At 36.0% G+C, this 17044-nt stretch overlaps 1 long non-coding RNA gene across 1 annotated transcript in view; it reads right to left on the bottom strand.

The window, feature by feature from the left end:
- Positions 1-1091: 1091 nt before the first annotated feature.
- LOC111156959 overlaps positions 1092-17044 on the bottom strand; it is a 29130-nt gene continuing 13177 nt past the window's right edge. The window contains exons 3-4 of the long non-coding RNA XR_002641265.1: positions 1716-1883; positions 1092-1644 (exon numbers count right to left, since the gene is read on the bottom strand). This is a non-coding gene — a long non-coding RNA (uncharacterized LOC111156959). The remainder of the gene's footprint in view (positions 1645-1715; positions 1884-17044) is intronic.

Here is a 17044-nt window from a genome sequence, read left to right as displayed (position 1 = left end):
GTGGAGGAACCAGTACAGAAGGGTAGAACGCTATAAAGCAGGCCACACACTTAGCACTCTTTAAATCTTTTTCTATTGTGGAGAGGCAGTGTAGAATAGTGATGAAGAGTGTTGACTCTGGAGACAGGTGCCTGGCTTTAAATCTTGGCTCAACCACTTGCTAGCTGACCTCTAACCTCTCCGGACTCTGTTCCATCATCAGCTAAATGGGGATGTTAACACACCTCCTTTATAAGGTTGTTGTATTAAATGCGTAAATACAAGTAAAGTGTTCAGAATGATAGCTGGCATAGAAATAGAACTCAATAAAAGTTCCTGCTCTTACTGTAGGAGACAGGCTCTGTCTACCCTTCCAAATTCATCCTTTGTCACTGTTCTCCCCTTTATCTTTATTTTTTTATTCAGATTCCAGTCTTCTTGCCATCTCTCAGAATATCATACCTCTTGCCATAGTAAACTAGACTTTCCTACAATCTTAATCTTCCTTGTTCAACTCTTGCACATTTTTACTTCTCAGATGGCACGTACACTTGGATGCAGACCCTTATCCACCCACAGTCTAGCTTAGATCTTGCTGTTAGGTATTCTCAATGCACCCTGTAACTTTCCTGGGAAGCGCTTATCACAGCTGCAACTTTGTATATATTTGTGTGATTTCTCAATTTGTCAGACTTCATTATAATACCATTAGATTCATGAAAAAAGTACTTTTATATTCACCATTATACATTGAAGTTGAGACCTGTTTGTATTCATGAATGAATACATATATGTCTCCATTATCCAGAACTTGGTTCCGGTTTAGGGGGTACACTTCTGTTTTCACTGAAATTTTTGCCGTGTGGCTGTTGAAGATGTTAAATCCGCAGAGGCAGATAAGAGCTCTTCTCATGAACCTCTACAGAACCAGAGGTGCTGTTTCTTTTGTATTCATAGCTGAAGATGAAAACTAAAGGACTAGTTTTAAAGTGAAATTAGGAACTGAATATGGCTTTTAAGAGTATTTTAAGTCTCTCATCAATATCTACAAAAGATTGCTGAATCTTGGATATTTTCTTCCCATAAATCATTCTTGAGAAATTCTTCAAATCATGAGGCACAACAGTACTAGTGAAAGTTACCAAATAAGTAGTCCATCTAATAAGGGGTAAAGCTTCTAATAAAAGAATTAGAGAAGAAATGTTGGCATAAACAGAACAAAGGTGTTTTTATTTGTCCTAGGCAACCATAAAGGTAGTCTAAATCCTGATGAATCTTTTGCTTTCTTTGGAAGCAACTGGCCCATTAAGCATTTAGTACTAGAGTCCCATGTGGTAGTAGGAGCCGTGGCAGTTTTCTACCCAGCCAACATGCTGGTTATGCAGGTGTGAGCAGATGAAATTGTGCATCAGAGCACAGATAAGATGAAAAAACAAACCACTGAAAATCGGAGCTAAAAATGTCCATATCCATTTGGCAGAAGCAAATATAATATCATGGGAAATGCCATATAAAATTAAATTCAGCTGTCTTCTTCCAGTCTGGACTCATGAGTTGGCTACTTGGTAGTAGTATGGTGGTTATTCTTGGGGATATGTATCCACAGAAATGTCTTTTTTTTTTTAAGCTTCTTCATTATTTCTTCCACATATAAAATCCCTGCTCCTACACAGAATGCAAAGGATTAGGATGAGAAGCATTTTTACTGAAATCTTTGAATGTACATGTAAATATACCTCTTTAAATTCCTGAAGCAGCTTACGTCCTTTTCACTGGCCCCAGGATTAGGTGAATCCATTATTAGGATCAGACAGTTGTTCTCCACCAATGTGCCTCATCTCTTGCTATTTGAGATTTAGAAATTTGGCTTTTTGTCCCAAAAAGCAATGCATTAAATCTGTTCTCTGGAAGAAAAAAATGGTAGTAGATTTGAAACAATACTAATTTATAAAAGCTGACACCAACAACATTAGAGATATACAGGAGATCAAAATAATTAAGGATGATACAAAGTTAATGATCACTTAAGAATTGATATTAATCAGTTTTTAAAAAATTTTTTTACTGAGTATAGTTGATGTACAATATTAGTTTCATGTGTACAGTGTAGTGATGTGAAAATTCTGTACATTATGAATGCTCACCACATTAAGTGTATCATCATACAAAGTTATTAAAATATTATAGATTCTATTCCCTATGCTGTAATTTTCATCACCATGACTTACATATTGTACCTCTTAAACCCCTCACCTGTTTCACTCATCCTCCCCCACCCTGCCCCCGCCAAAACACACACTCTTCTTCCTTTCCCTTTGGCAACTACTAGTTTGTACTCTGTATCTGTGAGTCTATTTCTGTTTTCTGTTTATTTGTTTGTTTTTTAGGTGACTCCTGTAAGTAAAATTATTTGGAATGTCTTTTTCTTTTTCACTCAGCATAATACCCTCTAGCTCTACCCATGTTGTTACAAATGGAAAAATTTCATTCTTTTTTTATGAGTAATATTTCATTGTGCATGTATAAATATAAATATATAGACATATACATATATATAATATGGATATGTATGTATATACACACACACACATTACATTGTCTTTTCGTCTCTTGATAGACACTTAGTTTGCTTCTATATCATGGTTATTATAAATAATGCTGCAGTAAACATAGGACTGCATATATATTTTTTTAAATTAGTGTTTTTGTTATCTCTGGATGAATACCAAGAGTGGGATTACTGGGTCATATAGTATTTCTCTCTTAAAGATTTTTTATAAGATTTTATTTATTTATTTGACAGACAGAGATCACAAGTAAGCAGAGAGGCAGGCAGAGGGAGAGGGGGGGAAGCAGGCTCCCTGCTGAGCAGGGAGCCCGACGTGGGGCTCGATCCCAGGACTCTGGGATCATGACCTAAGCCGAAGGCAGAGGCTTTAACCCACTGAGCCACCGAGGTACCCCTCTCTCTTAAAATTTTTTGAGAACACTCCATACTATATTCCATAGAGGCTGTACCAATTAACAGTCCCACCAACAGTGCATGAGAATTCCCTTTTTTCCACATCCTCGCTAATATTTATTGTTTCTTGTCTTTTTGATATCAGCCATTCTGACTGGTGTCAGGTGATAACTCATTGGTGTTGTGAATTGCATTTCCTTGATAATTAGTAATATTGAGCATCTTTTCATGTGTCTCCTGGAAATCTATATGTTTGCAGAAATGTCCATTCTATTCAAGTCCTTTGCTCATTTTTTAATTGGATTATTTGTGGGGGGGTTGGTGTTGAGTTGTATAAGTTCTTTATATAGTTGGGATATTAACCCCTTATGGTATATATCATTTGCAAATATCTTCTGCCATGAACTGGGTGGCTTTTTTGTTTTGTGGTTGGTTTCCTTCACTGTGCAGAGGCTTTTATTTTGGTGTAGTCCCAATAGTTTATTTTTGCCTTTTTTCCCCTTGCCTGAAGAGACGTATCCATAAAAATGTTGCCAAGACCAATGTCTAAGAGATTACTGCCTAATATTTTCTTCTAGGAATTTTACGGATTCAGGTCTCATCTTTAAGTTATTAATATATTTTTAGTTTATTTTTCTCTATGGTAGAAAAAAGTGGTCCAGTGTAATTTTTTTTGTATGTAGCCGTCCAGTTTTCCTATTACCATTTGTTGAAGAGACTGTTTTTCCCCCTTTGGCCCTTTGTCATAGATTAATTGACCATATAAGTGTGGGTTTATTTCCTGGCTCTGGATTCTGTTTCATTGATCCCTGTGTCTGTTTTTGTGCCAGTACCATACTGTTTGGTTTATAATAGCTTTGTCATATGGTTTGTAATCTAGAGTTGTGATATCTCCAACTTTGTTCCTTTTTCTCAAAATTACTTTGGCTGTTTGGTGTCTTTTCTGTTTCAATTGAGATTTTTGGATTATTCTTATTCTATAAAATATACTATTGGTATTTTGATAGGGATTGCATTGAATTTGTAGATAGTTTTGGGTAGTATGGAAATTTTAACTGCAATAATTTTTCCATTCCATAAGCATGGTAAATCTTTGCATTTGTTTGTGTCATTTCCAATTTTTTTATCCATATTTTACAGTTTTCAGAGTATAGGTCTTTCATCTCTGGTTAAATTTATTTCTATGCATCTTATTCTTTCTGCTGCAATTGTAAATGGGATTCTTTTCTTAATTTCTCCTTCTGATACTTCATTATTATTGTATAGAAATGCAATATATTTCTGCATATTTTGTATCATGCAATTTCACTGAATTCATAAGTTATAATTTTTTTTTTGGTGGAGTCTTAGGGTTTTCTATGTATAGTATCATGCCATTTGCAAATAGTGACAATTATACTAATTTCTTACCAATTTGGCTACCTTTTATTTCTTTTCCTGGCTTGTATGCTGCAGCTGGGATTTCCAGTACATTGTCCTTCCTTTCTAGTGTCTTTGTCTGGTTTTGGTGTCAAGGTAATGCTGGCCTCATAGAACAAATTCCTTCCTCTTCTCTTTTTTTGGAGCAGTGTGAGGAGGATAGGCATTAATTCTTCTCAAAATGTTTGGTAAAATTTATCTCTGAGGCCTTCTGGTCCTGGACATCTGTTTGTTAGGAGGTTTTTGATTACCAGTTCGATTTCGTTACTAATAATTGATCTAATATCTTTTATTTCTTCCTGATTTAGTCTTGGGAGAACACATATTGCAAGGAATTTGAACATTTCTGTTAGGTTGTCAAATTTGTTGATATAAGTCTTTTCATAGTAGTCATTTAAAATCCTTTGTATTTATGTGGTGTTGGTTGTAACTTCTTTTTCATTTTTTATTTTATTTGAGAGCTCAGTTTTCCTTGCGTCTTGCTAAAGGTTTATCCACTTTTCAAAGAACCAGGTCTTAGTTTCACAGATGTTTTCTATTGTTTTTTTGTTTTTGTTTTTGGTCTCTATGTCATTTATTTCTTCTCTGATCTTTATTATTTCCTTCCTTTTACTAACTTTGGGCTTTGTTTGTTTCTAGTTCCATGAGGTGTACGGTTAAATTGTTTTACTTGACATGCTTATTTTTCTTGAGGTAGGCCTATACTGCTACGAAATCCCCTCTTAGAACTCCTTTTGCTTCATCTCAAAGATTTTTATTTGGTTTGTTTCCATTTTTATCTGTCTCCATATATTTTTTTTTTTTTGAGCAACAATATTTTTTTAATTAAATTTTATTTTTTATAAACATATAATATATTTTTATCCCCAGGGGTACAGGTCTGTGAATTGCCAGGTTTACACACTTCACAGCACTCACCATAGCACATACCCTCCCCAATGTCCATAACCCCACCCCCCTCTCCAAACCTCCTTCCCCCCATCAACCCTCAGTTTGTTTTGTGAGATTAAGAGTCACTTATGGTTTGTCTCCCTCCCAATCCCATCTTGTTTCATTTACTCTTCTCCTACCCCCCTTAACCCACCATGTTGCATCTCCTCTCCCTCATATCAGGGAGATCATATGATAGTTGTCTTTCTCCGATTGACTTATTTCGCTAAGCATGATACCCTCTAGTTCCATCCACGTCGTCGCAAATGGCAAGATTTCATTTCTTTTGATGGCTGCATAGTATTCCATTGTGTATATATACCACATCTTCTTTATCCATTCATCTGTGGATGGACTTCTAGGTTCTTTCCATAGTTTGGCTATTGTAGACATTGCTGCTATAAACATTCAGGTGCATGTGCCCCTTCAGGTCACTACATTTGTATCTTTAGGGTAATACCCAGTAGTGCAATTGCTGGGTCATAGGGTAGTTCTATTTTCAACATTTTGAGGAACCTCCATGCTGTTTTCCAGAGTGGTTGCACCAGCTTGCATTCCCACCAACAGTGTAGGAGGGTTCCCCTTTCTCTGCATCCTCGCCAGCATCTGTCTTTTCCTGACTTGTTAATTTTAGCCACTCTGACTGGTATGAGGTGATATCTCATTGTGGTTTTGATTTGTATTTCCCTGATGCCGAGTGATATGGAGGACTTTTTCATGTGTCTGTTGGCCATCTGGATGTCTTCTTTGCAGAAATGTCTGTTCATGTCCTCTGCCCATTTCTTGATTGGATTATTTGTTCTTTGGGTGTTGAGTTTGCTAAGTTCTTTATAGATTTTGGACACTAGCCCTTTATCCGATATGTCATTTGCAAATATCTTCTCCCATTCTGTCAGTTGTCTTTTGGTTTTGTTAACTGTTTCCTTTGCTGTGCAAAAGCTTTTGATCTTGATAAAATCCCAATAGTTCATTTTTGCCCTTGCTTCCCTTGCCTTTGGCGATGTTCCTAGGAAGATGTTGCTGTGGCTGAGGTTGAAGAGGTTGCTGCCTGTGTTCTCCTCAAGGATTTTGATGGATTCCTTTCTCACATTGAGGTCCTTCATCCATTTTGAGTCTATTTTCGTGTGTGGTGTAAGGAAATGATCCAATTTCATTTTTCTGCATGTGGCTGTCCAATTTTCCCAACACCATATATTTTTAAATTTCCTCTCGGACTCCTCATTGACCCATTGGTTATTTAGTAGCCTGCTGTTTAGTTGCCACATGTTTTTGTTTTTTCTAGTTTTTCTTTGTTGTTGTTGTTATAATTAATGTCTAGTTTCATAGTTAGGTTGGATGAGATGCTTAATATGTTTTCAGTTTCAGTTTCCTTAAATTTAGTGAGTTCTGTTTAGTGGCTTAATATGCAATCTATCTCAGAGAAGATTCCATACTTGATAGCACATCAAAATGCATTTCTCGTAGGACTGGAGTGGCTTCCCTCCCTCCCCTTTTGTGGTTGGGGCTCTTTCAATTCCATTTTCATATCAGAATCTCCTTAACCATTACAAACTGCAATGGAGCCATATCATTCCAGGGCTTATGTTCTGGAAAGTCTGCATGCTTGTGTGGTGAACTTCTCTCCCTAGAAAAGTTGGAGTTAGCAGTCTTTCTTATGTAGTCATATTACTTATGCAAATGTTCTTTGGGTTTTTGTACAATTAGAACATCTATTTTTTTTTCTCAATCTTGGGTATAGGTAGTCTATATTGTAAAATACGCATCTGAGTACTACAAATAGTGAAAATTACCTTCTGTCACTGTATGAATTTCAGTCTTGGGAAACCAGTATTATGCACTCAAAACACCATCAAATTTTTGTGCAGCCTTCTTGTAGTTCTCTGTCATATGGTTCTCATTGCCTTTAGAATAAACCTAAATTTTCTACCATCATCTACAAGGTCCTAAAGGATCTGACCTCTGTGTTAATATCCTGACACATATCCGGTGTCTCTCCTCCTTTTCCACTAAACTCCAGTCACACTAGTCTCCTTTGTTTTTCAAGTAAGACTTTTTTTTCTTTTTCTTCTGTCTTAGGACCTATGTACTTGCTATTTTCTCTGCTTGGAACACCATTACCCTAAATCTTCACATGTGAGATTCCCAGATAAAACTTAATATTCTCAGAGTTGCTTTTCTGATCATTCTGCCTGAAGTAGACACTCTTTATAGCACTTAATACAGTAACATGCAATTAATTAATTTGCTCTTTTTTTTTTCACCTGTATCCCATGATAAAATGCAAATCTATAAAGGCAAGGTCCATATATACTTGACCATCACAGTCAAGATACCAACATCTTTCGTATCATGTGCTAATAGGTGTTTGAGAAGTACTTTTGTGAACATGGAAACACTGTAAGAAACTAACTTTCTAATTAAGACAAAGTGTTCTTCATTTTAAGAAAATTCACTTAAGCAAAACCAAAATGTACAAAACTGTTAAGTGCATTGTGAAACTAAAATGTCCATCTAAAAAGGAGTATGTGATACATACTGACACCTACATGCAAACTCCAATATTGCATTTTAATTATTTTGTATTTCATAAACAAAGCACAGAGGAAGGCAACTCATCTAGGAAACTAGGGACAAAGTGACACCAAAGTTGGCCCTAAGCATGGGATGTAAATCCTTCAAGCAAAGCGTGAACTCCAAGCTTGCAAAGTACTATAAGATAGGGCATTTTGTTTCAGTCTCTGTCTGCTCTCTCCTCTGTCTTTGGCAGGCTTCTGGGACCCTCTAAGCTCTCACATATCTGTTGAACGAATTAATGAATCCATGTAATATCTCACAACTTGGTAATCTTTATTTATTCTGAAGCTATTTTTATTACTCATGTTAGTCATTTTTTTTTCTTGCTAAAACAACATATTGTTGATTTTATATCAAAAGTCTATAGGGAAACACAATTCACTTTATAACCAGTTTTGCTGAAATGCATTGGCCCTGCAAAGCAAGAGACATTTACACTTTGAAATATGCATTGTCATTTACTCTTCAAACACATAGTAGTTTTCCATGGCTGTTTCTTGGCTTAATCAGTCCCCAAAGCTGAATAAATGAAAGAAATGGAAAGTGTTTGAGCATTAAACTATATTCTAGCAAGGTGACTTTTACTTTGTTCATGGTAATGTAATTATTAATGAACCACTGTTTTATCCAGATAGTGATTTTCCTCATAAATTGATATTTTTGGATTATGAAATGGCGATTTCAGGAAAAAGGAAAATGTTGCTGAAGCCTAATCCCAAAGTACTAAATTAAAAAAAAATTCTGTTATAACACCACTTTCCCATGTTCAATTTCTAAAATTAAAGACAAATACAAAATAATGGTAAGACTGCCATAGATAAGGTGTTCTTAAAAATTGCTAGTGAGAGTAAAAATTGGTACAACAATTTTGAAAGCAGTTTAGTTATATGTACCTTAAAAATGTCACAGTTTAGAACCACTAAGACCATTTATAGGAATTAAGAACAGACAAATATATAGTTGTACACAAAGGTTTAAATACAACAATGTTCATCACAGAATTAATAAGAATAACAACAAAAAACTCTAACACAATCCCCAAATATTAAGAATATAGCATAATAAGCATAATGACAGATGCTTATGATTTAATTCTAAATTGGCATTAAGATTAATGTTTACATTTAGAAAGACTAATGATATGAGGGAAATGCTCAGTTGGTAAAATTAAGCAAAAAATGTAGGAAATGAAAGAGCAATATAGACGAGATAAAAAGAACTCTTTGGTGGAAGCTAGCCTATAGCTTTGTTAGGTCTGGCATCACATTGGTAATTTTTTAAAGTAGTTTCTAAAATTTAAAAATCAGGATATTTGATTTCATTACTTTAATATGTTTCTAGTTTCATCCATGCTGTCACAAAGGGTGAGATGTCTGTATTTTTTTAGTAGTATTTGATTGTATATATGTACCCCATTTTCTTCATTTATTGATAGACCACTTAGGTTGCTTTCATTTCTGGGCTATTGTAAATAATGCTGCAGTAAATATAGGGGTGCTTGTATCTTTTTGAATTAGTCTTTGTTTTCTTTGGATAAATACCCAATAGTAAGATTACAGGGTTGTATGGTGCTTGTATTTTTAATTTTTTGAGAAACCTCAATACTATTTTCTAGAGTGTCTACATCAATTTACATTCCCATCATCCATGCATGAAAATTCCCTTTTCTCCACATCCTTGCCAATAATTGTTATTTCTTATCTTTTTGATACTACTCATTCTGACTGATGTGAAGGGATATCTCATTGTAATTTTGATGTGCATTTTCCTGATTGGTAATGTTGAACAGCTTTTCAAGTGCCTAATGACCATGTATATGTCTTCCTTGGAAAATGTCTACTCAGATCCTCTCATTTTATTTTACTTTATTTTAATCTTTTAAAGATTTTATTTATGTATCTGACAGAGAGTGAGTACAAGCAGGGGGAGTGCAGGGAGAGGGAGAAGCAGAACCCCGCTAAGCAGAGAACAGAGAGCCCAATGTGGGGCTCGATCTCAAGATTCTGAGATCATGACCTGTGCTGAAGGCAGCTGCTTAACAGACTGAGCCATCCAAGTGCCCCTTCTCTCCTCGTTTTGAAATCATAGTTTTAGTTTTCTTGATATTGAGTTATATGAGTTCTTAGGTATTAACCCCTCGTCAGATCATTTCCAAATATATTTGTCCACACGCTAGGTTGCTTTTTCATTGTGTTGATAGTTTCCTTTGCTTTGCAAAAGCTTTTTATTTTGGTGCAGTCCCAATAGTTTATTTTTGCTCTGTTTCCCTTGCCTGAGGAGACATATTTGTAAATGTGTTGCTAATGCCAATGTCTAAAAGATTACTGCCCATGTTTTCTTCAGGAATTTTATGGTTTCAGGTCTTATACTTAGGTCTTTATTGAGGTCATTTTGAGTTTATTTTTGTGTTTGATACAAGAAAGTGGTGTAGGTTCCTTCTTTTGCATGTAGCTGTCCAGTTTTCTCAACACCATTTATCAAATATATGCTCTTTATGCTTTGTACTCTTCCTTCATTATTAGTTAATGGACCATATAAAGTTCACTTCTGGACTCTCTATTCTAGTGATCTATGTATCTTTTTTTGTGTCTGTACCATACTGTTTGGATTACTATAGCTTTGAAATATGGAATTAGGATACTTTTCAGTTTTGTTCTTTCTCAAATAATCACTCATGATTTATGGGGTCATTTGTGTTTTCATATACACTTTAGGATTATTTGTTGTAGTTCTGAAAAGATGCTAATAGTATTTTGATAGGATTGCAGTAGATCTACAGATCACTTTGGGTAATATGGACACTTTAACAATATTAATTCTTCTAATCTGTGAACATGGTTTATCTTTCCATTTGTTAGTGTTATCTTTAGTTTCTTTTCTCAGTGTCATATTTTCAGAGTATAGGTCTTTTATCTACTTGGTTAAATTTGTTTCTAGGAGGCCTCCTGGGTGGTTCAGTTGGTCGAGTGGCCAACTCTTGATTTCAGCTCAGGTCATGATCCCAGGGTCCTGGGATTTTTGCATTTTGTTCATTAGAGATACTTGCCTGCAGTTTTCATTTTTAGTAGTATTTTGTCTGTTTGTGGTATCAGGGTAATGATGGCTATCTCATAGAATGAATTTGGAAGTTTTCTTATCTTTTCTATGTTTTTAGAATAATTTGAAAAGAATAGGTATTAACTTACATTTAAATTTTTGGTAAAATTCACCTCTCAAGTTACCTGGTCCTATACTTTTTTTTTTTTTTTGTAATCATTTTTTTTTAATTTATTTTCAGCGTAACAGTATTCATTGTTTTTGTACCATACCCAGTGCTCCATGCAATCTGTGCCCTCTCTAATACCCACCACCTGGTTCCCCCAACCTCCCACCCCCCCACCTCTTCAAACCCTTCAGATTGTTTTTCAGAGTCCATAGTCTCTCATTGTTCAACTCCCCTTCCAATTTCCCCCAACTCCCTTCTCCTAACTCCCCATGTCCTCCATGCTATTTGTTATGCTCCACAAATAAGTGAAACCATATGGTAATTGACTCTCTCTGCTTGACTTATTTCACTCAGCATAACCTCTTCCAGTCCCATCCATGTTGCTACAAAAGTTGGGTATTCATCCTTTCTGATGGAGGCATAATACTCCATAGTGTATATGGACCACATCTTCCTTATCCATTCGTCCGTTGAAGGGCATCTTGGTTCTTTCCATAGTTTGGCAACTGTGGCCATTGCTGCTATAAACATTGGGGTACAGATGGCCCTTCTTTTCACTACATCTGTATCTTTGGGGTAAATACCAGTAGTGCAATTGCAGGGTCATAGGGAAGTTCTATTTTTAATTTCTTGAGGAATCTCCACACTGTTCTCCAAAGAGGCTGCACCAACTTGCATTCCCACTAAAAGTGTAAGAGGGTTCCCCTTTCTCCACATCCTCTCCAACACACATTGTTTCCTGTCTTGCTAATTTTGGCCATTCTAACTGGTGTAAGGTGGTATCTCAATGTGGTTTTAATTTGAATCTCCCTGATGGCTAGTGATGATGAACATTTTTTCATGTGTCTGATAGCCATTTGTATGTCTTCTTTGGAGAAGTGTCTGTTCATGTCTTCTGCCCATTTTTTGAAATGATTATCTGTTTTGGGTGTGTTGAGTTTGAGGAGTTCTTTATAGATACTGGATATAAATCTTTTGTCTGTACTGTCATTTGCAAATATCTTCTCTCATTCCGTGGGTTGCATCTTTGTTTTGTTGACTGTTTCCTTTGCTGTGCAGAAGCTTTTGATTTTGACAAAGTCCCAAAAGTTTATTTTAGCTTTTGTTTCCTTTGCCTTTGGAGACATATCTTGAAAGAAGTTGCTGTGCCTGGTATCGAAGAGATTACTGCCTATGTTCTCCTCTAGGATTCTGATGGTCCTATACTTTTATTTGTTGGGAGTTTTTGATTATCAGTTTAGTAATAACTAGGAATAGTTATTACTCATGTTTTCTATTTCTTCCTGATTGAGATTTGGAAGACTGCATGGTTCCAGGAATTTCGCCATTTCTTCTAGGTTGTCTGTGTATTTACTTGTTGGCATGTAATTTTCATAGTATTCTCTTACAATCCTTTGTATTTCTGTAGTATCAGTTGAAGGTTTTCTCATTTTTTCTTTGAGTTCTTTCTCTTTTCCTTGATGAGTCTGGCTAAAGGCTTATCAATTTTGTTTATCTTTTCAAGGAAGCAGTTTTTGGTTTTATTGATATTTTTCATTTTTTTGGTCTCTACTTCTAAAGTCTATTTTTATAAAGTCTCTGATCTTTATCATTTCCTTCCTTCTACTAACTTCGGGCTTCGTTTGTTCTTCTTTTTCTAGTTCCATTAGGTGTAAGTTTAGGTTGTTTATTGGAGATTTCTCTTGTTTCCTAAGGTGGGCCTATAGCACCTGACAGAACTGCTTAGGCTGCATCCTAGACTTGCCTCATTTTTTTTTCCAATTTTCATTTGTATCCATGTATTTTGTAATTTTCTCTTGCTTTGCTGACTCATTGATTATTTAGTAGCATGTTGTTTATATGCGTTTGGGTTTTTTTTTCCCCTAGTTTTTTTCTTGTAATGGATTTCTGGTTTGGACCTACTTTGTGGCCTATCACATGATCTGTCCTGGAGAGATTTTTCATGTGCCTCTGAAGAGAATGTGTATTCTTTTCTAGAGGGGATGGACTATTATATACATATACATATACATACACACACATATATATATATGATGAATATTTATATGGAATGAATATATGTATATTCATTCCATATAGACAATGTGTTGTTCAGAGCCACATTTGCTTATTGATATTCTGTCTGGATGATCCATCCATTGATGCAAATGGGTATTAAAGTGCCCTTCTATTATTGTGTTACTGTCACCTTTTCCCTTTGTGTATGTTAATATTTGCTTTGTCTATTTACATGATTCTATGTTGGGTATATAGATATTTATCACTATTACATTCTCTTGATGGATTGATTCCCTTATCATTATGTAATGTCCTTGTTTGTGTCTTATTAATGTCTATTTCCAGTATATATCTTGCTACCCCAGCCTTTTATTTTATTTTCATTTCCATTTGCCTGTAATATCTTCTTCCATTTCTTTACTTTCAGTAAAGACAGCTATGTCTTTAGGTCTGAAGTGGGTATCTTTAGAGCAGTAAATAGATGGGCTTTGTTTTCCTATACATTTATTTATTTATTTTTAATTTTTTTATTAACATATAAGGTATTATTTGCCCCAGGGGTACAGGTCTGTGAATCGTCAGGCTTACACACTTCACATCACTCACTATAGCACATACCTTCCCCAATGTCCATAACCCAACCACCCTAACTCTACCCTCCCACCCCCAACAACCCTCAGTTTGTTTTGTGAGATTAAGAGTCTCTTTCCTATACATTTATTTAACCTGTGTATTTTGACTGGCGCATTAGTCCATTTACATTTCAAGTGCTTATTGATGAGTATCTATTGCCATTTTGTTAATTGTTTTCTGTTTATGTTTTTGTTTTTGGTAGGTATTCTCTTTTTGTTTCATCTTCTGTTGTTCTCTTCCATTGTGGCTTGATGGTTTTTTTCTTTCTTTCTTTCTTTCTTTTTTTTTTAACTGTTATACTTGGATTCTGTTCTCTTGAATTTTTATATATCTGTTACAGGTTTTGGAATTTTGGTTACCACTGGTTTCACTAATAACATTCTTTGGGTCTAGCAGTATATATTAAAGTGATGGTAGCTTAAGTTTGAACACATTCGAAAACTGCTATGTATTTACTCCCCCCTCCACATTTTATGTACATGATGTTGTGTTTTGCATCTCTTTATCTTGTATATTCCTTGACTGGTTTTTTTGCACACAATTGATTTTATTACTTTTGTGTTTTATCAGTCCACTATGTTTACCTAATGTTTGCTTTTAGCAGTGAAGTTTTTACCTTTTATGGTTTTCTTACTTATAGTTATGGTCATTTCTTTCCACTTAAAAGTTTCCTTTAACATTTCTTTAAAGCTAGTTGAGTAGTGAACTCCTTTCACTTGGTTTGTCTGGGAAACTCTTTATCTCTCTTTCAATTCTGAATGACAGCCTTGCTGGGAAGAGTAATTTTGGTTGGTGGTTTTTTTCTTTTCAGAATTTTGACTATATCACACTATTCCTTCTGGCCTGTAGGTTTCTGTTGTAAACTCAGCTGACAGGCCTATGTGGTTCCCTGGTGAGTAACTATTTTCTTTTCTCTTGCTACTTTTAAGATTCTTTTTTCATCTTTAGTCTTAGACGTTTTAATTATTGTGTGTCTTGGTGTGGATTTCCTTGAGTTACTCTTGTTCGGCACTCACTGTGATTCCTACACCTAGTTGTCCTTTACTTTGCCCAGATTAGGGAAGTTTTCTGACTAAGCAAGTTTTCTGCTATTGTTCCTTCAAATAAGTTTTCTGCCTCCCACCCCCCAGCCCCACCTCTCTTTTCCTTCTGGAATCCCTATAATGTGAATATTGTTATGCTAGATAATGTTGTTGAGGTCCCTGAACATATCCTCATTTTTTATTCTTTTTTTTTCTTTTTAGCTTGGTTCCTTTCCATTACCCTGTCTTCCAGATCATTGATCCCTTCTTCTGCATCTTCTAATCTGTTGTTGATTCCCTCTAGTATATTTTTCATGCCAATTATTGTATTTTTCAGCTCTGTTTTTTTTTTTAATCTTTTTAAGTTTTTGGTGAGCTTATCCACTCTTAATTCCAGTGAGTATCTTTATGAGCATTACTTTGAAATCTTTAGTATCAGGTAGATTGCTTATCTCCATATTGTTTAGCTCATTTTCCTTTATTTTAGGGTGTTTAGAACATATCCCTCTGTCTCTTCATTTGGTGTAACTCTGTTTGTTTGCTTCTCTGTATTAGGTAGGTCAGCTATGTCACCTGGTTTTGAAAGTGGTGTGGCCCTTTGTAGTAGTAGTACTGTAGTGCCCTTCAGTGTAAAACCCCCATGGTTAAAAGAAGCAGGCACCCCAAGGGGTATCCCCTGTAGGGACTCCATCTACATTCCTCTTATGATAAGTTGCATTTGCTCTGGACATGTTGGTGGGTGTGGCTTGCCATCAGTCCGGCTTGCTGCAATGACCCCCATCACCTCCTGCAAATATACTGGGCAGTGTTTTTGGTTTTGTTTGTATGTTGTTGAGAGGTCCAGTAGCAGAAATCTTAAGCACACTGGTGAACAGGCTGTCACTCAACCTGGCTATGTGCAGATAATAGCTGTGACAGCTACGGGTGCACTGAAGGTTAGGATTTGCTGCCCACATAATCAGCTAAGAGATCAAGCTACTGGAACTGTGGACGTAAAGGTATGTGGGATTATCTTCCCTTCCCCCCCTTCACCAGGGCAGGAGTCACATTGATGTGGCCCTGGTCCTGGCCATGGCTGCTTACCAGGTGTGGGGGGACAGGAGCTACCCAGTGGGAGGGGGTGTCTGCTCAGGATGGCATTTTGGGTGGGACCTGTCCTTAGGGGATTACTGGGGTGAGACACACAGTACTAGCATGATAGATAGTGTTAGGACTGACTCCTGCAAGCATATGGCTATCTAGACTAGGGAAGGACAAGAAAATTGGCATCAGAATGAGCACTTTTGATCCCAGAGAAATGTCCTGCAGATCCCTGGTCCTCTAGCACACACCCTAAAATTGGTCAATAAATCACCTTCAGGTATACTTCAGATGATTTTCAAACCTTTGCTTCTGTGTTAGGTCTCAGGCTGAGTTACTTAGCCTACTGCCTTTTTCAGGGCAAAGTGTCAGTTTCTTTTAGCCCTGTGGCTTCCATTTGTGGTTAGTCTCTCAGGGCATTTGGTTCTCAGCCCTGTCTTTGCCCCTCCTAATGTGGTCATCTTTCTAGAACTAGCTGTGTAAGATATGTTCTGCTAGTCTTCAGGTTGTTGTTGAAGTTTGTTACAATACATTTGGTTGTTGATCTGGTAGGTCAGTGGGAGGACGTGAACTCAGGATCCTCCTACTCCAACATCTTTCCTGAACCCCCTAGTTTCACTTTATAATGACCTTATATTTAGGTCCTTCCTAAAATCCTGGAGATAGGGCAATATTCAATGTTCATCCACCTGGAAGCTGTAATAACCTAGAGATGGGGAGGCTTGGCCCCTTTATACTTGGCATATGTTTTCTGCTTGATCAAAATTCCCAGCACTCGTGACTGTTACCCCTGACTTGTTGCCTTCCGGGCATGTGAGTTCTTAGGTCCTACATAGCATAACATAGTTTTGTCTATGTATGAAATGTTACCAAAATTTCTCTCAGAGTAGTGGGAGAATGGGTGGTTTTCATTTTCTTCTTTATAATTTTTGTATTTTCTAAATTGCATTACAAAACATATATTGGTTTTCTGATTAAAAAAGAGTAAGTTATTTTTTAGATGTAAATCATTAAACACTGTAAAGCCCCATGCTAAAATACAGATGACAGATGTTAACATTATATTCTTAATGGAAAATTACATTTCTGAATTCCTTGAACCAAAATAGTGGACCAGGTTATCGATGATTTTTCATTCCCTGTGTTTTTTCCTATTATTTAATAAAAACACATTATTGAAATTTAAATGAGATGGAACAACCTTACGAGACTAAATTGCTTTTTTTATTGCAGAGTATTATA

The sequence above is a fragment of the Enhydra lutris genome, unplaced genomic scaffold (genome assembly GCF_002288905.1).
Source record: "Enhydra lutris kenyoni isolate GAN:26980312 unplaced genomic scaffold, ASM228890v2 scaffoldscaffold50, whole genome shotgun sequence".
In the NCBI taxonomy this organism is placed as follows: Eukaryota; Metazoa; Chordata; class Mammalia; order Carnivora; family Mustelidae; genus Enhydra; species Enhydra lutris.
The sequence above is the reverse complement of the archived record's forward strand: the minus strand, read 5'-3'. Positions and strand labels throughout refer to the sequence as shown.